Source organism: Canis lupus, chromosome 2, assembly GCF_003254725.2.
Source record: "Canis lupus dingo isolate Sandy chromosome 2, ASM325472v2, whole genome shotgun sequence".
NCBI lineage: Eukaryota > Metazoa > Chordata > Mammalia > Carnivora > Canidae > Canis > Canis lupus.
The window spans coordinates 55060760-55085157 of NC_064244.1; the positions used below are offsets into that span (position 1 = coordinate 55060760).

Here is a 24398-nt window from a genome sequence, read left to right on the forward strand (position 1 = left end):
GCTCTGCTGGGGGAGGCTCAGCAGAGCGGGGAAGGCGCGCGAGCCAGTAAGGGAGCCCTCCAGCCCTGCATCCCCCGCACCCCCCATCCCCCCCGACCCCGGATCTGCCTCCCGCATCCCCCCCAGCCCCGCATCCCCCGCACCCCCATCGCCCCCACCCCGGATCTGCACCCCGCATCCCCTCCAGCCCTGCATCCCGCCGCACCCCCATCCCCCCTGACCCCGGATCTGCCCCCGCACCCCGCATCCCCCCCAGCCCCGCTTCCCCCGCCCAACCATCCATCCACCCCGCACCCCGCATACCCCCCCCCCCCGACCACCCATCCCCCCTTCCCTGGTTTCACTGTGGAGACGGTGATGGTTTCCATGAAGGCTCCTGGGTCCCGGTGACTCTCCGCGGGAGCTCGCACAGCTGGAGGCGCGCGACCCCCCAGGGTGCGAGGGGCGCCCGGTCGGGGGCCTCGGGCCGCGTAGGTCCGCTGCGCGCTCAGCCCGGCAGCTTCGCCCCCCCGACCGACCTCGTCGGCGCCCCGGGCCGGGAGGGGCTGGCGGGGCGGCTTCGGGTTGCGTCCTGGGGCGGGGGGGCGGGGCAGGGGGGCGGGCGAAGGGGGTGCGGGAGGGGGTGCGGGGAGGGGGGGTGCGGGGCGGGGGGCCGGAGCTGCGGGTGCAGGCACAAGCACCTGCTCCGCCCCCGCCCTGACCCCGCCCCTCCTCCCCGGCCCCGCCCCTCCCCGGCCCCGCCCCTCCTCCCCGGCCCCTCCCCTCCTCCCCGGCCCCTCCCCTCCTCTCCGGCCCCACCCCTCCTCCCCGGCCCCGCCCCCTCCCCTCCGGCCCCGCCTCTCCCCGCCCTCCCCCTCCCCGCAGCCCCGCCCCCTCCCCTCCGGCCCCGCCTCCCCCTCCCCTCCCCCTCCCCTCCGGCCCCGCCCCTCCTCCCCGGCCCCTCCACTCCGGCCCCTCCCCTCCCCTCCGGCCCCGCCCTTCCTCCTCGGCCCCGCCCTTCCTCCTCGGCCCCGCCCCCTCCTCCCCGGCCCCGCCCCCTCCTCCCCGGCCCCGCCCCTCCCCCAGCCCCGCCCCCTCCCCGCCCGCCCCGGCCGGCGTCTGCGGCTCGGGGAGACCTTCCCTGCGCGGGGCGGCGCGGGGCGGGCGCGGCGGCTCTCCGGGGCGAGGCGGCGGGTCCGGCTCCAGGTGCGTGCTCCTCGGGGTGCCGACCCCGCGTCTCTCGGTGGCTCAGGGCAGGAAAGTTTGTTCCCGGGAACACGCTCTCCGGGGGCGGGGGCGGCGCGGGGACAGCGGAGGTCGGGGCGGGGGCCGCTGCGGGCTCCGGGGCGCGGGGCGGGGGCGGGACCGGGCTCCCGGGGACGGCGGCAGCTGCGGAGCCTGGGGGCAGCCGGGGGCGCACGGAGGCGGCGGCTCCCCGGTGCCCTCCCCCGCCCCTGTGCAGCCCCCGTGCCCTTCCCCCGTGCCCCCCCTCTCCCCTCCCCTAGTGCCCCCCGTGCCCCCTCCAGTACTGCCCTTCCCCTCCCCGCGCCCCCCCGCCGCCCCCGCCACCCTCGCCCGGCCCCCTCGTGCCCCCCCCGCCTTCCCCTAGTGCCCCCCGTGTCCCCTCCCGTACTGCCCTTCCCCTCCCCGCGCCCCCCCGCCCCCCTCGCCCGGCCCCCTCGTGCCCCCCCTCGCCTTCCCCTAGTGCCCCCCGTGCCCCCTCCCGTACTGCCCTTCCCCTCCCCGCGCCCCCCCGCCCCCCTCGCCCCGGCCCCCCTCGTGCCCCCCCTCGCCTTCCCCTAGTGCCCCCGTGCCCCCTCCCGTACTGCCCTTCCCCTCCCCGCGCCCCCCGCCCCCCTCGCCCGGCCCCCTCGTGCCCCCCCTCGCCTTCCCCTAGTGCCCCCCCGTGCCCCCTCCCGTACTGCCCTTCCCCTCCCCGCGCCCCCCCGCCCCCCTCGCCCGGCCCCCTCGTGCCCCCCCCTCGCCTTCCCCTAGTGCCCCCCGTGTCCCCTCCCGTACTGCCCTTCCCCTCCCCGCGCCCCCCCGCCGCCCCCGCCACCCTCTCCCGGCCCCCTCGTGCCCCCCCTCGCCTTCCCCTAGTGCCCCCGTGCCCCCTCCACGCCCCCCCAACCCCGCTGCAGGCCCCCGGGGCGGAGGGAAGTTCCCGCAGGGCGGCGCGCCGGGGGCGGGGGTCTTGGGTGCGGGGGCGGGGGTCGGGGGGAGCGGGGAGCCGACCCGGAGCCGAGGGGGCGCAGGCTGGCGGTCCAAGCGCGCTCCCTTGGCGGGGAGGCCCCTGCTGCTCCCGGAGGCGCCCGCAGCTCCGTGGCTGGGGACGGGGGGCGCGCGCCGGCTCATCCCCGCGGGTGCCTGGGGGGGGAGCGGCCCAACGGAGCCCTAACCTGCTGGCGCCGCGGGGGCCACAGGGCCTTGGTCTTTGCCGCCGGGCTGTGGAAGGCGGTGTCCAGGCCGCCTCGCAGACCCGGCTCTGGGGTCCGGCCGGCTGGATCCCTAGGGGGGCCCCCTGCCTCCCGGGACAGGTCGCGGCCCCGCGTGTGCGCCGCCTCCGGGACCCTGCCTGGGTCTGGACCCACCTCTGCAGACCCGGAATCTTGCAGGTTCACCATCCGGCCCGCCACTCGTGGGAGAAAAGAAAAAAAAAAAAAAGAAAAAAGAAACCAGACCCTCATCATTTATGGTCCTGTGGGGTTTCTAGTTTTCTGAAGCTTCGCGTGCTCTGTTCTTGGACCCTAAGCTGTCAGGGAAAGCGGAATCCCGTTTCCACAGCAAAAACAGACACCTGTCCTACTAGGTGATCTGGGTTGTCCTTTGCACATGACAGTCCAAGCAGAGTAAGAGGAGAGGTTTTTACATATGTCCTGGATTTTACAGGTATGTCCTTAAAACATCTCTGGATTTGCCGCCTCTTGGTGAATGGCGGAGCTAGGCCCTGTGGAGTATGTGGAGGGCAGGAAATGAATCCCGCAAAAACCTTTGGAACTTCTTTCTACAACATAGAATCTCAACACTATGAGCCCTGCCGTGAATCTTCTGTGCGATTATTATGCCCATTTAACTTTAGGAATTTGGATCACATCAGACCTCACGTTTAGTGGTTAGAGAAACTGAGGCACACAGGTGACTCGTCCTGGCTAATAGTAGGATGGAGGATGGAGAATTAGTGTTTGTTCTGCTTTGGACTGTTTCTTCCTTGTCACAACCGTATAACCTGGCCAAGAAGAGGTTATGTAACAGGTGTCATTAGACGTTCCTTTGAAGCACCTGTCCTGCCCTTTAAGAAGTCTAGAAACACTTAAAGGGGAAAAATGGTAACCGTGGCTTGATGAAACGTCATCAGGGGCCTCATCTGAAGTTCACGCCTTTTTTTTTTTTTTTTTTTTTTTTATCATGTAAGTACTGCAAGAAGAGTTTAGAATATTTTCTCATTGTACTTTTATAAGAAAGTTCTTCGGTGGCTAAGACAAAATTAGGCAGAAATTGCAGGTGAGCTCTGATACGTGGCCTTTAGTATGTGCCATATGGGAAAAGGAAAAGTACTCTCAATAGGTAATGAAACTGGAATACAATACTTATATTAGGCATTATGCTCAAAAGTAAGTACTGTATTGATACCTAAGCTCTAACTTAAAGCCTCGCCAGAGTCTATGACCAAGTAGACTCCCCAGAAAAATGGATGCTATGAATATTGGAAAACCCTCTACGGTTGGGGCTTGGCTAGGATAGTACTGCCACATAAGTCTGGTAGATGATGGTAGAGCCCAGACTCCTAGGCTGACTGTAATTTTATTATGCTTTGATTTACTGATAAGATATGATAGATCTAGTTGCCGTAGGTTTTGTCTAATTGAATCTGAACATAGATTGCTTTAGTAGAACAGAGAAGCTGTAGGATAATTCTTTCATGTGACTTTGCCACAAAGAGATGGGTCAGGTTAGATGATTCCTATTTTGGGTTCTAAATTTCAGTTGATTTCCGGTCTCAGGCAATACTTTTCTGGTTTTAGAGTTTTCAGGATCTGTTGCCTTTTTTTTTTTTGTTGTTGTTGTTGTTTTTAGATTTATTTGAGAAAGAGCATGCACATGCCCGTGGAGGGGCTGAGGAAGAGGGGAGAGAGAATCCCAAGTAGGTTCCCCACTGAGTGCAGAGCCCTCACAAGGCCTTGATCCCATGACCCTGGGATCGTGACCTGAGCTGACATCCAGAGTGGGAGGCTCAATGCACTGAGCCATCCAGGCGTCCCGGGATGTGTTGCATTTTGTGGGCTTTTGCACACTTGACACTTAGACATTTGACTGGTAAAACGCCAGGTACCTTTGTATGATCGTGCATCTTAATCAACTGTAATTTTTTTCCTTAATTTGATCTTGGCACAGTAGTAATTTGCTTATTTCTACCATTACTGCTCCTGGACTACTTCTCCTGGATAACCGAGATAATGAGATTTGACATAATTTTTTAAATGAGGGAAAGCAAAAAACGTCACGTAATTGAATATTGGGCATTTGTTCCAGTGATCTTCATTTTGAATCCATTTACCAGATGGGTTTTTTTTTTTTTTTTCTTCAGAGGTGATTTCTCCTTATTTTTTCTCCTTAATTTGAGGTTTCATTTGTATAAGAAGTTAATGAGAAAGTTTCTTTAAAAGAAAACCTTGTACCTATGAGGGAGGGCCAGCAAGGTGGAGACTGGCAAGGACATGTTTGCTTTCCTTGGTAGCGTGTCCAGAAGAGACCGACTGAACCAGCCTATTTCAAGTGGCAGGCTTTGTTTGAGAGGTGTACACGTGACCGTTTCACCCTTGAAAAATACTTAAAATGTTAACTATTGAAATATACAGACCTTCCCGTAACATGTTAATCAAGAGATCAATTGCCTGTTAATGAATTCATGGTTTAGTTCCTAGGTTCCTTGGCAAACACAAGTTATGCCATTTGTGGCTTAAGGCTAGCATGTGCTCCTTCCCCCCCATCACTTGGTAACTTAAAGAAATTCTCTAAAACTTATAACAAAGTAAGTAACAGTGGAGACTCTGGAGCCAGACTGTCTAGTTAGACAGCCTGGCCCTGGCCCTGCTCTGTGACCTCTTTCTCCCTCAAGTTTTCCTTTGGTAAAACGGGGATAATCATCATAACCTGCCCCATTGGGTGGTTTTGAAGATTCATTGGGGTAATTTACAGAAGGCCCTTCTAGAAGCACCTGGTGGAGACTGAGTGCTAGAAAACGTTGGTAGTTATATTTATGACAAACAAAATAGTCAAGTAGAGTTTTAGCTTTAGCAGGTTTTCCAGGTTTCAGAGGGCAATGAGAGGTCAGCATGGACGTGGCCTGGACCGGGAGTCAGGGACGGAGTTAGCCCGTACAACTTGCTAACATATCTGACCTCACGTTGGGTCTCTTCTTTCTACCGAAAACCTAGTACCATCCTCAAAGCAAGCTCAAGCATACTTCCGGAACCTTTGACCGTCTTAATACCACTAAGCTCTTTCCCTCCTGAGCTCTTTAACATATTGCCGGTCCCTCTGGTTTATTCAGCGTTGATCACCTTCCCTGATTTCATTATGGGCTCCTACATGTCAGTCTTGACTTTCCAACCTGTCAGCTCTTTGAAAGCAGAAACCCTGATTTAGGCCACTTTGCAGGGAGCTCAGATCAGAGTAAGCTCCTGTTGGTAGTTTTGCAGACATGTCAGCAAGTCCTTTTGGTTCACGGCCTTTCTGTAAAGGCCACTGTCCGTGTTTTTCTGTGCAGCAGGTATGGGTTGCATTGGGAAATACTGGTTTACAGGGGAAGAAAGGTGAAGGTTGCCCAGGAGGTTAGAGGACTAGCCCTTCTCAGATATAAAGGGGCAGCTCCACAGGCCCCTTCAGAAATTGTATGTTCTGTCCGGGTAAGTGAGTGCAATTGTTGAGGAAAGTCCGAGCCTTAGGATTGAGAGAAACCTGAAACTTTCCTGTTAGCCTCTAGCAGATGCACAGCCCCTCCGTGTAGCTACTGGGGAGTATTTGACCGCTCGAATGCTACTCTTGAATACTTGAAGTGCTGGGGAGCTGATACCATAAGGACACCCCAACCTATCTATTTTCCCCTCTCAACTTGATTGACAAATATAAGCATCTGTATTTGGAGTGTACGACATGCTACGTATGTTGGGGAATGATTACCAAGGTCAAGATAGCGAATCTTTATGTCCTGCAGTGAAGTTCTTTGTGTATGTGGTGCAAACGCTTGAGGTCTGCTCTCAGGAGCTTTACGCAATGCTGTATTAACCACGGTCAACATGAGAGGTCTTAGATCCGGAGAACTTACTCTTACAGGTCAAAAGGTAAAAACTTTGCCATCTTAACATTTCCTCGTTTTCCCTAGCAACCACCATCCCATTCGGTTACTTCAAGGACACTAAGATCATGACCTAAGCCAAAGGTGGACAATTAACCGACTGAGCCACCCAGGTGCCCTTCATTATGGTTTGGACTTGCCTTTCCCTGCTAAGTGGTGCTGAGCACCAGGTCATGTACTTGTTGGCCGTCTGTATGTGTTTGGAAAATGTCTATTCAGATCCTCTGCACATTAAACATTTTTATTTATTTTTTAAAATTTTTATTAGCAAGAGAGCATAAGCAGAGGGAGGGGCAGAGAGAGGGAAAGTAGGCTCCAGGGAGCCCGATAGGGAGCTCCATCCCAGGACCCTGGATTCATGACCTGAGCTGAAGGCAGACACTTAACCCACTGAGCCGCCCAGCTGCCCCTGCATATTTTTTAACTGGATTATTTTTGTTCGTGTGCTTGAGTTGTATAAGTTCTCCAGATACTTTTGGCTATTAAGCTCTTGTTAGATCATTTGCAGAGATTTCTCTTATTTATTTATTTATTTATTTATTTATTTATTTATTTATTTATTTGCTGTGCAAAAGCTTTGGGGTTTGATCTGTTTCCATTTGTTGGCTTTTGTTGCTTATGCTTTTGATGTCTTATCCAAAAGTCCTGATGTTGATGTAGGAGATAAAGGCAGAATGAGACATAGATAAAATTAAATGTCCTTATAACCCGCAGCCCATTGACAAATGGTCCTCCTCGAAGCTCCTCAGTGTCCTAATGTTAACGCCTTGCTGCGGGGAAAAGCACCTTAGTTAGACAATAGCACGGCCTCTTGTATCCTGTGAGTCTTCTTCAGCGTAAGAAATTCCTTTTGGGGGCACCTGGGGGGCTCAGCGGTTTAGCAACTGCCTTGGGCCCAGGGCGTGGCCCTGGGGTCCCAGGATTGAGTCCCACATCGGGCTCCCTGCATGGAGCCTGCTTCTCCCTCTGCCTGTGTCTCTCCCTCTCTCTCTCTCTGTGTCTCTCATGAATAAATAAATAAAATCTTAAAAAAAAATTCCTTTTGGAACTTCCCTCATCTTGACTTCTGCCCTCCCCGTAGCTGATCACGGGCTCCTGGCCATCGGGGGGCAGAGGCAGCCGCTCTGCCAGCCCACGGTCTGTCCCTGACCTTGAACAAAACCACCGTTTGGCACCAGGGACGTCTCGAGAATCCTTCCTTGGTGCTCGGCCCTGGACCCCGCCAAAGCTGACCGAGAAAACCATTCGGACGCTACATCAGCGTCACGGAGCTTTTCTCTATGTTTTCTTGTCTGAGTTTTAGGGCCTCAGTTCCGGTGTCGAGTCTCTAGCTTCCTTCCGAGCTTGTGTGTGTGTGGTTTAAGGTCGCAGGCCACTCTGTTCCCCGAAGCCACTTACTGGGGAGCGTGTCCTTTCCCTGTTGTTTGTTCTTGGGTCCTTTGCTGTGAGTGAACTTCCCATAGAAGCTCGGGTTTATTGCGGGATCCCTGGGCCATCGATCTATGTGTCCTTTTGTGCCGATACTATACTATTTGAATGAATATAGCTTTTTTTTCTTTTAAAGATTTTGTTTTAAAATAATCTCTATGCTGAACTCACAACCCCAAGATCAAGAGTCTTCTGCTTTGCTGACCGAGCCAGCCACGTGCCCCTGAAGGACTGTATTTTGTAGCACGACGGGCAATCAAGAGGGTGATCCCTCCAGCCTTCTTGTTCTTAAACTTGCTTTGGTTATCAGGGTCTTGTGTGGTTTCATACAAACTTTAGGATCTTTTTTTTTTGTTTTTTTGTGAAGTGCTTTCGGAATTTTGAGGGGGTTTACTTTGAATCCGTAGATGGCCTTGAGTAGTGTGGACGTTACCAATATATTGACAGTACTAATTCTTCAGATCTGTGAACATGGGTAGCTCATATTTGTGTTATCATCTTTTTGTCAGTGTCTTAAAATTTTCGGCATATAGTTTACTTTCTCATTTAAATTATTCCTGTATATCTGTTTTGGTGCTATTGTATATGGGATTTTTTTTTTCTCCAGGTAGTTGTTAATGTATAGAAATGCAACACACTGTATTTTGTACCTTGCAGCTTTATTGAATTTAAAGGCTGTTTGTTTTTTGGTGTAGTTCTTTAGGATTTTCTATATACAAGATCACGATGTTTACAATTTTTTTTCCTTTGCTATTTGCCTCTTTTTCTGTTGCCTAAGTGCTGTAGCTAGGATTTTCAGTACTATGTTGCACAGGCGTGGAAAGCATGGATATCCTTGTCTTGTTCCTAATTTTGAAGGGGAACGTTTTACCTTTGTTGAGTATGGTGTTGCCGTGAGTTATATATGGCCTTTATTATGCAGAGGCACGTGTTCCTCCTGTATCCAAGTTGTTGAGTTTTTAAGCATGTTGAATTTTGCCAAATGCTTTCTTTTGGGATCATGCCCTGGGCTGAAGGCGGCGCTAAACCGCTAGGCCACCGGGGCTGCCCCAGATGCTTTCTTTGAATCCTTTGAGACAGGTTTCTTCTATTAATGTACCACATTAATTGATGTTTTTAATGTGTTTATCACTTTTTATAGAAATAGAGGTTTTCTTCAAAATTCTTAGAAATGATTTTGCTGCATCCCCTAAGTTTTGGTATGTTGTATTGACATTATTTCTCAAAGTATTTTTTGACCTTCCTTTCTTACCTTTTTAAAAAATATTTTATTTATTTATTCATGAGAATACACAGAGAGAGAGGCCGAGACACAGGCAGAGGGAAAAGCAGTCTCCATGCAGGAGCCCGACGCAGGACTCGATCCCGGGTCCCCAGGATCAGGCCCTGGGCTGCAGGCGGTACTACACCGCTGAGCCACCCGGGCTGCCCTTGACATCCCTTTTTATGTATTTGACCTATTGGTGGTTGGAAGTATATTGTTTTAATTGCCACATACTGTAACTCTGTCTCCCCACCTCCAACTTTCTTCCTGTTACTGATACCTAGTTTCATATCATCATGTTTGGAAATGATATTTAATATCTCAATTGTGTTATGTTTGTTAGAATGAGTTTTTTTTTTAAAATATTCTGTTCTGCTGCTGAATGGAATGTTGGTATACGTAGGTCCATCTGGCCTGCAGTGTACTTCAAGTCCACTTTTTCCTTACTGATTTTTCTGTCTAGATGATCTATTGATCATTGAAAATGGGTTATTGAAGTCCCTGGTATTATTGCTTTGTGTTTATTTCTGCCTTCAGATCTGTAAATGTACTATTTAGGTTTTCTAATAGTAGGTACACATATAATTGTTAAATCTTCTTGATGAATTGACCTTTGTACAATGTCAAAGTACAATGTCATTGTACAATGATCTTATTTTCCTCTCATTATAAGTTTTGACTTAAACTTTGTGTCACATGTGTAGCAATCCCTTCTCTCTCCTAATTTCCATTTGCATGGAATATTCTTCTATCCTGGCACTCTTAGTCTAGGAGTGTTCTTCAAGGTTAAATGAGTCTCACAGGCAGCTACAGCTGAGTCTTGTTTTTGTTTTCTTTGTCCATTCAGCTGCTCTTTGTCTATTTTTTTTAAAAGATTTTATTTATTTATTCATGAGAGACACACAGAGAGGCAGAGGGAGAAGCAGGCCCCATGCAGGGAACCTGATGCGGGACTCAATCCCGGGACCCCAGGATCACGCCCTGGGCCAAAGGCAGGCGCTAAACCGCTGAGCCACACAGGGATCTCCTGCTCTTTGTCTATTAATTTAAACCATTTTCATTTATGATGTTGAGTCCTTATTTCTAGATAAAAACTTACTATGACTTAATTGCTTTGTGATTATTTCATAGATTTCTTTTTCCTCTTCCTCTCATGCTGTCCCTTTGGTTAATTAATGAGACTTTCTGGGGTTCTCTTCCTATCCTTTACCCTGTGTGGTGAAATCCTTTCGGGGGATTGTTTTTAGCACCAAGCTGCTCTGGACTGGGAGAATGGAATGATGCAGGTAAGATGCTTCCTATGCTCTTTCTCTGTGACCATCCTCCATAATATTTTAGCTCCATAATATTTCTGTTGCTTTTCATTGAGCTATTTTTTTTTGTTGTTGGTTTGTTGTTGGGGAGGGTGAATGTTGGGACCTCCTAGTTCTCTGCTGTGCTGATATCACCAACCCTCCAGGTGTATCTTTGGAAAGGTTAAGGGGAGAATTGTTTTATCATACAGTTTGCTGATGAGATGAGGGGCCGTTCTGAACAATTTACTTTCGTGACAGTCCCTCAGGTTTAAAAACACATTCCATACCCTGCCTTCAAGTCTTCTATGTCAGAAAAGAAAAACCTGTTCATCTTTTGTTAAGTGACAGGATTTTGACTCCTCTCACCGCCCCTAGATACGGAACATATTCCAGTTGGCTATATTCTTAAAGTGTGGTACTTCCAGATGCTGTTGGGACAGCACGGAGCACTGTAGAGCCATTCGTACTCTTGCTTAATGCCCCCCCCGCCCCCCCGCATTTTAGGGAAGCAGTAAAGCCTCGGGGTTAGCATGACCAGTTGCAGGGCCGACTTGAGGAGATTCCTGGGTTCTGCTACTTACTACCTTGTCCCGGGGAGGTCACCTTTAGCGGACCTTTTTAGCTCTTCCTCCCATAGCATGGTTAAAAGGATTCCATGGTAGCCTGTGGAAAGTGCTTAGCACAGAACCAGGGATTAAATAATTGCTCAAATGAGGGCATTTGAACTATGTTATTTCTAAATAGCATTAGTGACTCTTGATGGTCAGTCATCTCAAAAATTTCCAAGTCTGAGGTGTATTTTTTTTTAGACAGATACTGCTGCTGAGCCCTGTCTCTTTTATGACTGGCAATTCCTTTCCTTTCCTTTCCTTTCCTTTCCTTTCCTTTCCTTTCCTTTCCTTTCCTTTCCTTTTTCCTTTCCTTTTTCCTTTCCTTTTTCCTTTCCTCTTTCCTTTCCTCTTTCCTTTCCTCTTTCCTTTCCTCTTTCCTTTCCTCTTTCCTTTCCTCTTTCCTTTCCTCTTTCCTTTCCTCTTTCCTTTCCTCTTTCCTTTCGATTTCTTAGTCCTACGAATAGAACTGAAATTTCTCAAAATTGTTTTCTGCATTTAGCCTTTTGCTCTAACTTTTCCAAGTATTTTAGATCGTTAAACTTACTGTTCCTTTTAGTTCCAAGTTTTGCATGGGTTTGATAGGTATTTCTTTAATGCTTTAGTGATATAATAACACTCTTATGTAGGCTAAAGGCCTAGTCCTAAGGCAAGGCAATTTGGTGTGTCTGTACAAATTTCTGTTTGATGTTTGCCAATGTCAGGTAGAGTTCAACTGATTACTCTTGTACGAGCATCAGATTTTTGATTTTCGATCTTTCCATAAGGATCTATACAATGTCCAACAAACCTGTATCTCTAGTATGTGAAGTTAGCAGTTTAGTAATTACATGATGGAATGAGGTTATTCTCAAGTGACTTCTTTTTTTTAAAGATTTTATGTATTTATTCATGAGAGTCACACAGAGGCAGAGACACAGGCAGAGGGAGAAGCGGGTTCCTTGCGGGGGGACCCCAATGTGAGACTCGATCCCGGGACCCCGGGGTCACACCCTGAGCCTGAGGCAGACGCTCAACAGCTGAGCCCCCCAGGGGTCCCTCTTAAGTGATTTCCTCTTAGGGAGTCCACACTGGCTCCAAGTAGCCACTGTCTCTTCCAATAGTCTGCTCTAGGACCTTATGTAGAATCAAAATGATACTCCTTGAATCCATAGCTTGTAGAATCCGCCTGTTTGAAAATTGGAACGACTTGTGCCTGCCTCCTGTGGGAAACCTGTCATTTGCCACTGGTCCTGATGGGTAGGAAATTGCGTAGGGTTCTTCTTCGCTTGTCTAGAAGCCTGGAACTCAGAGCGGCTTGATGCTTTCTTACTATGGACTTCCCACTTAGAGGAAGTCTTCACCTGTAAAGTCCTTTCCTTCAAAGAGGAGATGAATTTTAAATAGAGAAGAGTTCTTTTTAGCCTTTATTTCACACCAATCCTAAGCAGACCTATTTATCCCTTCCTTGATGTTCTGGTTTAAAAATAAATGGACATTGCTACATCAACTTTACCAACTTGAAGTTAGCGGTGACGGTGAAGTTATGTGGAGAGGGTGGCATGCGTGACTTTTTGAAACTACGCTGTGTATAAACCTTTTAGCTAACGTCTTTCATTAAGACAGTGTTCGCCAAAAAAAAAAAAATTGAAATAAGACTCTTAGTGGTTTTATTAATTTTTTATCACCTCCTGTCACCTTCCTCTCCTACCCCAACCTCAGATTATTTGGGGCTTTGGTTTGTCCAACATAACTCTCGAGAGCATGACACTCTAATTATTTGAGGAAAAGAGGTAGGGAAGAGGGTAAAAAAGCCACTTGTACCTTTACGTGCGTGGAAAACCCCAGAAATCTATGATCAGTCCTGCCTTTAGTCTGGAACTCATATAATGTGAAGATCTCTACATTTATCCATAGAGCGCCTATCGTTTCCAGATGGAATATCTCTTCCAAATAGGATGGAACCAATCTTTTCTAATTGATCATGTCCATGAACTGTGATTTCTTTAGGCAGTGATTTTATTGCCACCTGTTTATGAAGGTGGCTGGAGGTAGCGTCTGGTTGGGATGGATTGGTGGGAGAAGTTACCCTCAGATTAATCATTTTAGAGAAGGTGTAATCTCTCTACCTTGGATTCAGAAGAAGCCACTTTTATCACACTCAGCACATCTAACTTTTCAATGTAGGCTTTCGTGTACTTGCCAGGTCCCGACCTGTCGGAAGTTCTCAGGGATGGATTTCTCCAAGTGCCTTTTGTACCAGTTACCACAGCCCCTAGTGACTTAGGAAGTTTCCCGCTGACCACTCCCTATTTTTGGAGGCAAGAGACAACACACGAGACCTCTTTCCCATTTTTTAATAGGACTTTAACTGGTGGATTATTAAGGGAGAATAGAAGTAATTGTATGTTTTTTGTCACACTAAGTTGTTCAGTAAAACTTGAATTGTTTCTTTCATTTGATTGCCAGAACTATTGATGGCCTCCTCATTGAATATGAAGTATTAAGAATCCTTAAAATCTTAGCCATGGGAGTTCTAATCATTCCTTCAGGGCTAGCTAGCTTCCAGCTTGGACTGAAATAGTTTATTATGAGATATGAAGGTCTCATGTCTTTATTTTTGTTTGTTTTTTAGCTTTATAAAATTTTGAAATTTCACATAGAAGCAAGTAATCTATTTCAGATATAAATTTGCTTGTTTTGCCATAAAAATGAATAATCTATGCTTATCTACAGAACGTCTCAAAATAGCTTTTTGCTTGGCTTGTCTTACGAAAACAGGAATTTTTAGGAGGGAAAACTCAACTTTACCATGAGCAGTTGAAAAAAATCGCATCTTGAAGAATGCCAAGCGTGATTTGGATATTGTGGAATATACCGCTTTGGAGGAGGGAATGATCTGTACCTGTCTCGTGTATTTGACTCCCTCTGTCATTCTCTAGTTCCTGATGGATTATGATTGGGAAATGATGATGCAGCTTTTTGTATTTAATGAATAATTTTGCCCTTTGATGCTGATCGTAGGAAAATTTATCTCCACAGGCTTGTTGTGGTATCTTTGTTGAGAGCAGCAGAAATTAGATGTAGACAAAATGTTGAGGTTTAAATGAATGTAGTATTTTTTTTTTTTTTTTTTAGTGGGACTTGAACATGACTGCTGGTGGTTTGTGCCATTCATTTTAAGTCTGGTAGTAGATTTTTGGGAAGAAGAAAAGTTTTCTTTTTTCTTTTTTTAAAGATTTTATTCATGAAAGACACAGAGAGAGAGGCAGAGACCCAGGCAGAGGGAGAAGCAGACTCTGACTCCCTGCTGGGAGCCTGATGCGGGACTCGATCCCGGGACCCCGGGGTCACGGCCTGGGCCAAAGGTGGATGCTCCACCGCTGAGCCCCCCGGGCATCCCCAAGAAAGTTTTTAAAAGGACTTAATCTGAGTGTATCAGAGGCCAGACCAGAAGCAGAATTTGGGTTGAGATCTTAGCACAGCTACTGACCTACCAAGTGGGTCACGTGGCCTTTGTGGGTGCTGGTGACATCATTTGAAGCCCAGGGCTTTGCGTCAAGCCCTTCTCCGTGGTGAGTCCCCTTCCTAGGCTTCATCTCTGTGGGATTAAAGATGGTGCCCCAGGCTCCCTCCGTTCCTGGCGGCCGCGCGGTTCCCTGCTGGGGCGGCTGGGGCACGTGGGGGCCGAGTCCGCTGCTGCTGGCGCGTCTGTCGGTCGCAGGGAGACACGCGGCTCGTGGCCTGCGATCCCGCGGCGCCCCTTGGGCCTCCCTGCCCGGGAACGATGTAACCGGCCGGGAATACTCTAGCACTTATTTTTAGATGAATTCTAAGATGACTGAAAATGGCTGTAAATTTGATGTTGGATGGAACTTAACATCCCCGTGTATCAGTTCTTCCCGCCTGGGTGTAGAGAATGGCCTGAAACGCATGGCTTTTTGATAATGTCACTTTTTAGCTAAAATACAGCTTATGCTGGTTCTTTCTCTTTCTTTCTCTCTCCCTTTTCTCCCTTTTCTCCATGCTTCCTTCCTCCTCACCTTCTCTACTTGTTCCCCTAAAACTTCATCTGATTTCATGATTTTCCTCAAAAGCTATAGCAAGTTTCAAAAACCTCTACTGTTGTCTGTACACCCGACTGGTAATAGTAAAGAAAACAGACTCGTCCTGAGAACGCTGGTGTTTTTAAGGCAGGACGATCCTTCTAGCTGTCCGTGAACCTCGTGATAACTTGGTGTTTTGGAAACTGGACATGATTCTGCGGGGACTTTCCTTGGGGAACGCAGGGCCTCCAGGTCCCCTTCCCGGAGTTCTTCTCCAAACTTTGGCCCTCTGGGGCTCGGGCTGTCACGCCTGGGTTTTGGGCCTTCACTGAGCTGAGTTTGATATTGGGTGAGGGGTCGTGTGTCTGGGGTGCCGAGGGCTGAGGGGTACGAGGCCTGAGCAGAGTTTCGGGGACTCAGCGGCCCCTCAGTGCACGGGGCTGGGCCGCGGCATGAGATGCCATGTGCGGGGCGTCCCCAGCCCACACCAGGGCATTTTCTGGGGCCCGTACCCCGTATGATGAAGACCAAAGTATTGTCCACTTTTTCCTGCCCTTCCATTGTTCTCGATTTGCACAGTGACTACGAATTTGCTTCAGAGATAATGAAAATAAGCAAATTGAAGAAATAAACATTTTATTATTTATTTATTTATTTTAAAGATTTTATTTTTTTATTCATAAGAGACGTAGAGAGAGAGAGAGGCAGAGACACAGGCAGAGGGAGAAGCAGGTTCCATGCAGGGAGCCCGACCTGGGACTCGATCCGGGGTCTCCAGGGTCCCACCCTGGGCTCAAGGCGGTGCTAAACCGTTGGGCCACCCGGGCTGCCCAGAAATAAACATTTTAATGAAAATCTGTACTTAGTGCACAAATAAAATCGTAGTACCTATCCGACGGCAGGATTCAATCACAAACTTGAACTGTAAAATGGATGTGTCTTAAACAAGTATTATTATGTGACTTAAAAAAAAAAAAAAAAGCAACCCTTTCCAATTTGGCCTCATATTGTAAATACTTACCCCCCCAGTTAAGTAAGTTAGAAACTTGGACGTTAGAGGACACTCTATGTTGCGCTGTGCTGGCGGTGTGCTCGTAATAAGCTTACGTGTTGAATTTCTAGAGTAAAACCTGGCTTGGTATGTATTCCAATGACCCTTGGAGACTGGAGCCGTTTTAAAGAATTCTGGAAATTTGGATGAAGGACTCGGTGCTGTGCTTCGTGCATCAGGATTGAACGGATTCTAACGTGTCTGTTGGGGCACAGCTCTGGCGTGGGGAAGCGGCGCGGTTCGGGTCCCGTCAGGGCCCGGCTGGAGCTGCAGCGGAGCTGGGGGAGGCGACAGCGCCTTCCGGCCTTCCTACGACCTGCACAACGGCCCTGAGCACGGTGAGCGCCTGCTGGCTTTACGTACTTTTGGGCCCAGATCCTTCGAGCAGCTTGGTAATCAAGACTGAAAACCCTTCCGAGGCACAGCAAAGGTCACTAAGGCCCCGGAGCGGTTAGAGCTGCATCGCATCTAGTAGGAGATACTGATCGAATGAATCATCACTTCATGTGTTGTTTTGACAGGAAGTGTATCATGTCTCAATAATTTCCTTGACATTTTTTTTTTCCTGCCAGGTGCCTGTTTTCTTCTTGTAAACCTGTTTCCACAGAATTCCAAATATGTGGTTAATTTTTCCCACTGATGCATCATGACCGTTCCCCTTCCTTGTTAGGAATACCAAGTGCACGTTTGTAAGGAATTTAAGGCTCACTATAGGGACGTGAGGACCAGTAGCTGTTGGAGACTCAGGGCCAGCCGAGGAAGGTTTTGTCTGCTGAGGGGATCATTTAGAAAGTGTTAAAAGGTAAGTGTTGACAGACCCTGTCTAATGCCAGATATACGTGAAATATTGCCCATCTACGGAGAGATTAGGGTGGATTTTCATTTTCTATTTTTTACCGTTTTTTTTTTTTTAATTTTAATTCCAGTGTGGTTAATATACAGTGTCGTGTCAGGTCCAGGTGTATAATACAGTGATTCGGTGGTTCCGTACATTTCTCAGTGCTCATCATGCCACGTGTACCCTTAACCCCCATCTCCCACCTTCCTTCTAGCAAACATCAGTTTGTCTTCAATAGTTAAGAGTCTGTTTCTTGGCTTGTTTTTTTTTTTTTTTCCTTTGTTCATTGGTTGTGTTTCTTCACTTCAACATGAGTGAAATCATATTTTTCTTTCTCTAACTGGCTTATTTTGCTTAGCATTATACTCTTTAGATCATCCCTGTTGTTGTAAATGGCAAGATTTCGTTCTTCTTTATGGCTAAATAATACTCTGGTGTATGTGTGTGTGGATACCTTCTATGCCCATCGATTTATCCGTGGACATGTTGGCTGCCACCATAATCTGGCTATTGTGAATACTGCAATAAACACAGCGTAATTTTTATTTTTTATTTTTATTTTTTAGAATTCTTGTCTTGGTATGACTTGGGTAAATACCCACTAGTGCAATTACTGGATTGTCGGGTAGTTCTACTTTTAAAATTTTGAGGAAGCTCCATCCTGTTTCCCACAGTGGCTGCACCACTTTGCACTCCTACCAACAGTGTAAGAGGGTTCACTTTTCTCTGCATCCCCACCAATTCCTGTTGTTTCTGGTGTGGATTTTAGCTGTCCTAACGGTTGTGAGGTGCTATCTCATTGTAGTTTTGATCTGTATTTCCCCGATGAGTGATGTTGAGCATCTTGTCATGTGTCGTTGGCCATCTGGATGTCTTCTTTGGGAAAATGTCTGTTAATGTCTTCTGCCTGTTTTTGAATTGTTTTTTTTGGGTGTTGAGTTTGATAATTTCTTTATAGAGTTTGGAGACTAACCTTTATCCAATATGCCATTTGTAGACGCCTTCTGCCATTCCATAGATTGTCTTTAGATTCTTTTGCTGTCCAGGAGCTTCTTACTTTGATGGAGTCTTAATAGCTCATTTTTTATTTTCCTTGTCTCAGGAGACATATCTAGAAAAACGTTGCTATGGCTGTTGTCAGATTACTTAACCTGTGCTCTCTCTAGGATGTTGATGGTTTCATGCCTCACATTTAGGTCTTTAATATGTGTCGATTTTATCTTTTTTCTATGGTGTAAGATAGTGGTCCACGTTTACTCTTCTGCATATAGCTGTCCTGTTTTTCCAACACCAGTTGTTGAAAAGATGGTCTTTTTTTTTTTCCATTGGATAATCTTTCTTGTTTTGTCAAGGCTTAGTTGACCATAGAGTTGAGGGTCCATTTCTGGATTTTTCTATTCTGTTGAACTGTGGGTCTCTTTTTGTGCCAGTACGGTACTGTTTTGATTATTGCAGCTCTGGCATATAACTTGAAGTCCAGAATTGTGATGCCTTCAGCTTTTACTATTTCAAAATTGCTTTGGCTATTTGGGGTCTTGTGGTTTTATATAAATTTTAAGATTGTTTGTTCTAGTTCTGTGAAAAATGCTGTTGGTATTTTGGAAGGGATTGTATCAGATCTATAGATTGTTTTGTGTAATATGGACATTTTATTTACTTTTTATTTTTAAAGATTTTATTTATTTAAAATAAATAAATAAAGGCAGAGACACAGGCAGAGGGAGAAGCAGGCTCCATGCAGGGAGCCTGATGTGGGACTCAATCCTGGGTCTTCAGGATCACGCCCTGGGCCAAAGGCAGCGCTAAACTGCTGAGTCACCCGGGCTGCCCAATATGGACTTTTTTTTTTGGGTCCAATATGGACATTTTAATATTTTTTCAATCCACAAGCATGGAATATTTCTATTTGTGTCATCTTCAATTTCTTTCTTCAGTATTTTATTGTTTCCAGAGTATAGGTCTTGACCTCCCTGGTTAAGTTTGTTTCCTAGGACTTTTTTTTTCTTTTTTCTTTTGGTGTCATTGTAAATGGGATTGCTTTCTTAATTTCTTTCTGTTGCTTCATTTTTAGTGTGTAGCAATGCAATGGACTTCTGTACAATCATTTAGTATTCTACTTTACTGAACTCATTTATCAGTTCTAGTATTTTGTTTTTTCATGCAGTCTCTAGGGTATTCTATGCATATTTCATGTCATCTAAAATAGGGATAGTTTTACTTGTTCCTTACCGACTGGATGCTTTTTATCATTTTCTGTTTTGTATACATACATAATTAAGCACAATATTCTTTCATCATGAGCACAAGCTCCTTGAAGTAAAATACATAGCTACGTCCTTAATTTTTTTAATTCTCTTTTTTAAAAAGGTTTATTTATTTTAGAGAGGGAGAACGAGCAAGGGGGAGGGGCAGAAGGAAGGGGGAGAGGGAAGCTCAAGCAGACTCCCCCTGAGCACAGAGCCTGACGTGGGGCCAGATCTCCTGACCCTGAGATTCAGACCTGAGCTGAAACCAAGAATCTGGTGCTTAACTGCCTGCACCACCCGCGCCCCTGAGGAGGTATCTGTTTTAAGCCAGATACTGCTGAAGGCGATATGAGAGATGTGTAGAGTTAGAGCCCCTGACTGGGTCCATGTAGGTCACCCCGCGCGGGGCAGCTTTCGTGGTGGCAGCAGGGAGAGGTGTGGCCGGGGCAGAGGCTGCGCTTGGGCCTGTGGGCTCTGGCCGAATAGCGGCCTTTCTTGGTCTTCTGGTAGAAACTGATGTAGAAATCCCGGTTCCCTAAATTAAGAAATGACATGTGTGCAATGAAATTCTAACTCAGTGATGTGTGCATCGTGTATTGAGAGCATTGGTGTGTTTGCCCTTGGTTTTGTAGTGAGGGCGTATCTGTATGTGCATCATTACTGGTTTTACGCTTGTTTTATTATGATAGTAAAAACACTGAACATTTTTATCAGTGATTTATTGCCTACAGCCTTTTATATTTTTTGTATGATTTAAATTCAGTCATTTCCTAACTCTTCCCTTTTTTGGTAGAATAAATCTATCCCTTGTATTTATCAAATATAGAATTACTGCATTTCAAGTACCATTTATAGTACGTTCATTCTTTTAAATAAAAAATGACAATGTTTTCAGAGTGCCTGAGTGGCTCATTCAGTTAGGCAGCCGATTCTTGGTTTCTGCTCGGGTCACGGTCTCAGGGTCATGGGACTGAGCCCCACATCGGGCTCCACGCTTGGCTTGGCATTCCCTCTCTGTCTTAAAAAAAAAAAAAAAACACAAAACAAGCAAACAAACCACAACTTGTTTCTTCCACAAGTTTTAACATTTCTGGTAGGATTACATATTATAAGTGGTGAGCCTTATACCATTAGACATTTAAAAGCATACAACTTTATCGTGTGTAATTTTGAAGACTATGGATTTTTTGAGGGCATGCTTAAAGGAGTTGACAAGTAATCAGAGACAGACCTGCTATAAATAATTAGTCCAAGCTTTTAGCTGTGCTTAGAAAACTAGTTTTCTATTTTAGATTTTCTACATCAATTAAAAAAAATTTGCGTAGGAAAAAGATACAATTGACTGGCAAAACAGTGTCCCATACTTCTGTCTTTAATGGGGCAAAATGTCAAAACCAGAGTCTAGTTATATTGAGATGCCCATATAGGAAAAAATTACTGCTTTTGCAAATGGCAAGGGTTAGGGTGCTGACACTGCAGCAGGCGGTGGACGTGGGCAGAGCTGGCTCTGAGGGGGCACTCCACGGGGCTCCTGCCCCTCATCCCAGCTCCCCACCTTGGACTCTTCTTTGTGCTCATCTGCGGGGGTCAGCAGGTGCTCAGTGGCATGCACACAGCACTACGCAAGCCTCGGGCCTCAGCCACCCCATGTGTGATTCCGTGAGAGTCTCTAATGGATGCAGGTAGCAGGTGAAAAGCCCCTGTGAAACCTAAGCCGTGCTCCTTAGGTCCCCTGTGTTAGAATGCCGCGCAGCGGTCACGTAGGCAGAGCGTCCCTCTCCCCAGGGCCACAGGGCCTTCCTGCCAGCAGAGCTCTGGTGGTCCTGTGCTCCGCCGAATGGCCCTTCCTTCAGGATTATGGTTGACCAAAAATACAGACCAGTCACAGGAAAGAGGAATAAATCCTTAGCTGACGAGCTTGGAGAAACTCATTTCTAAATAGGTTACTTTTGCTTAAAATGCAGTTCTTACTTAAAAACCTTAAATGAGATTTGGGGTGTCAAGCTAGCTCAACTTGATGGACAGTTTTGTACTTCTGGTTTCCTCATCAGTGAAATGGGGATAATCCCAGCTCTCCAAATAAAGCTGGATAGTTTGCCAGTCAAATGAAGTTATAAATTGGAATGCCTTGGCTTTGTGTTTTTGAGTCATTTAAAATCTCTAAACCTTCAATGATGATAAAACTTTGCAAATAGAGCTATTTATGGCTTAGATTTATTGCTGTACGTGCTATAAATATCCATGTGGAGAAGCAGTAATTGTGATCATTGGTGCCATGCCAGCTCCTCTGTCTTTATGCTAATTTAATACTTGTGCATCTAATAACATGAAAGAAAAATGTGGAGCCAAGTCACATTAGGGAGCAAAGTCTCAAAGAGGCCAGTTCTGTAAGAAAGGGGCCAATAAGTAGCCACGTTTGGTAGGAATCCCTTCTGTATTTGAGGTTGGAAAAAAAATCAAAAAAATTTCAAAACCCATGTGTTTTTTCTTCCATTGTTCGGCCAGAGTATAAAGCCATTTGAGAAAGAACATTAGTGAGGCATTTTGTTACAGCACATTTCCCTTCTCTTCAGGAAAAACAAATTACCACCCCAAGAGGTTTCGTTAGCAATTCTCTCATTTGTTGGTGGGAATATAGACATTTAAATAGTTTATAAACGGCGGCCGCTTTTACTGAATAAGGTTTCATGAGTCCCAAGCATTAGTATGTGGTAGTCCTTCAAAGCCAGTTTCTCTTACGTTGGTGGTCAGATGGAAAGGTGAAGACAGGGTCAAGAACTTTTTTTCTCATTTCGTCTGGGTTTGGACATATTCCATTTCAACAGTTATTTTTTTCAGTTGGCACTCTATCCCGGAAACATTTTGGGCTACGTACATATTGACTAACCTGGAGTTTTGAGTCGTGGTGCCTCCCTGAGAAGGATTTGGCTCTTGAAGATACGTAAATATTTTTAAATCTCACTTCTAGGTCTTGGGTGGGGTGCACATGGTGTTTCTACTGCAGAAGATGGGGACGTAGCCCCTACTTGCCATAGGCCATGGGCACAGAGCCCCTGTGTAAATGTGTCTGTGCAGTTGGGAAAAATGGAGCCTACGAGGTTTAGCCAACCATCTGAGCAGGTCCTGTAGCTTTTGAGGACCCTATTACGGGGAGGGTCAGAGTTCAATCTGGAAAATTTGGAGTTGCTATTATCAGTGAAGATGGTAACTATTTGTCGCTTTCCCTTTGTTGGGCGCTGTGCCTCTGTGAGTGTTTTAGTTTCTTGAACAACCTTACTATTGGTTTTACAGATGAGAAAACTAAGGAAAACTTAAGCAATGTTTTCTGGGTCCAGTGGCTTATTGGTCTCTGGTTTGTGGGACTCCTTTATTAACTTTGCCAAGGTGAGCGGGGGTCTGGCTTGTTCACGTGTAATACATCATCATCCTCTCCAACTGATCGAAGGTCGTCACCACCTCTGTATCTTCATATTTGTCTTGATAGTGACATGAAGTGCCTCATCTTTTACACCTGCTACAACCTACACAAGGCACTTGCCTGTGTTTGATTTGACTTCTATAGCTTGACATCCTAAATATTTCCAGGATGAAGAGCCTGATGAGTTACTGGTTGGTCGGTTATGACCCCTTGAAGTTCACGTCTGTTTTTAAGAGGAAATGCTCTAGACTAGGCACAGAATTCTGACGTCAATACCTGTACTGTTCCCAGCATCTTTTTTTTTTTTTTTAATGCATTCCAAAAGGCTGTTTACGTTTTAAAGAATTTTGAACTTGGTGACTGCTCCCGTAGGCACTCCCAAGGATTTCTCTACTTTTTGTTCTTGATGACTCAGCACTTGGTGGTCTTCATTGACCTTGATTCTGTCCCCTTGGGGCCTCTTCAGTTTCCATTGGCTTCCCAAGAGTGGGCAGTGGTCATCCCTTCCCCCAACATGCCAGAGTGCAGATGATAAGGGGGCATGTTTTCTGCAGGGAAACACTGTTATAAGTGCCTTTAGTCAGTCTGGTTTTTGATCACCATGTACCAGCAATTCTGAAGAGTAACTGTTAATGTTACTTGGCACCAAAATTCTCCACTGGTCTAACTTCTAAATAATTGCTACAGTTACTGTTGCACTTTGGTATCTGTATAAACTTCAAATTAGCACATTTTGATGACTTACCCTTTAATTTTCTCATTGAATACCATATCAGTTAATTAGGACAACTCCTGTGTGTTCAGTTGGTCCCTAACATGGGCTGTACAAGTTTTGAGAGGAGGTTAGAAAAGATGGCCTCATTCCGACTTGCTGCAGATGCAGTGAGTGTGTCCGATAGCCGCAGTACTACTACATAGCATATATAAAAGGTGGGTCTGGGATAAGCAGTGATAGCACAGTGATGGTAAAAACCAAGAAACAAAATTTGAGATACTTTAATTCTATGTGACCAAGTAGCATTCGCTTAAAGTGTAAAGCGAATGACTGCAGAACTGTAGAAAAGGTAACCCTCATGCACTGTTGGTGGGGATGCAAACTGGTGGAGCTACTGTGGGAAACAGTAAGGAGGTTCCTCAAAAAGAAAAAAAAGTTACCATGTTTTTTAAAAATTTATTTTTATTTTTATTTTTTTAAAAGATTTTATTTATTCATGAGAGACACAGAGAGAGAGACACACACACAGGCAGAGGGAGAAGCAGGCTCCACGCAGGGAGCCCAATGTGGGACTCGATCCTGGGTTCCAGGATCACGCCCTGGGCCAAAGGCAGGCGCCAAACCACTGAGCCACCCAGGGATCCCCATGTTTTTTTTTCTTTTGTTTTGTTTTTTTTAATCACCATGTTATCCTCCGGTAATTCCACTAGTTGTTTACCCAAGGAGTATGGAAACACTAATCTGAACAGATACACAAACCCCAATGTTGCTTGCAGTGTTACTTACAATAACCATATTATGGAAGCAGCGTAAGTGTCAATAGATGGGTGGAGAAGATGTGATGCGCGCGCACACACACACACACACACACACACACACACTGAAATAATCCTCAGCCGTAAAAACACAAAATATTGCCATTTGCAAGAATATAGATGGACCCAGAGGGTATAATGCTAAGTGGAATAAGTCAGTTGGAGAAGAGCAAATACCATATGATTGCACGCATGTGTGTGGAATTTAAGAAGCAAAACAAACGAACAAAGAAAAAAGACAAACAAAAAGGAGACTCCTAAGCATAGAGAGCAAACTGGTGGTTACCAGAGGGGAGAGTTGAGTGGGAGGATGGGCGAAAAATAGGGGAAGAGTGTTAGAGAGTACACTTGACCCTGATGA

At 46.6% G+C, this 24398-nt stretch overlaps 1 protein-coding gene across 14 annotated transcripts in view; it reads left to right on the forward strand.

The window, feature by feature from the left end:
• Positions 1 to 1089: 1089 nt before the first annotated feature.
• ARHGEF28 (Rho guanine nucleotide exchange factor 28) overlaps positions 1090 to 24398 on the forward strand; it is a 289007-nt gene continuing 265698 nt past the window's right edge. For 11 of the 14 annotated variants that reach the window (XM_035713570.2, XM_049103925.1, XM_049103933.1 and 8 more), the window contains exon 1: positions 1090 to 1185. The gene's annotated coding sequence lies outside the window, so the exon portion shown is untranslated. Of the gene's footprint in view, positions 1186 to 16489; positions 16808 to 24398 lie in introns of those variants that run through there. The other 3 variants (XM_049103902.1, XM_025446873.3, XM_035713568.2) reach the window with 2 other exon arrangements.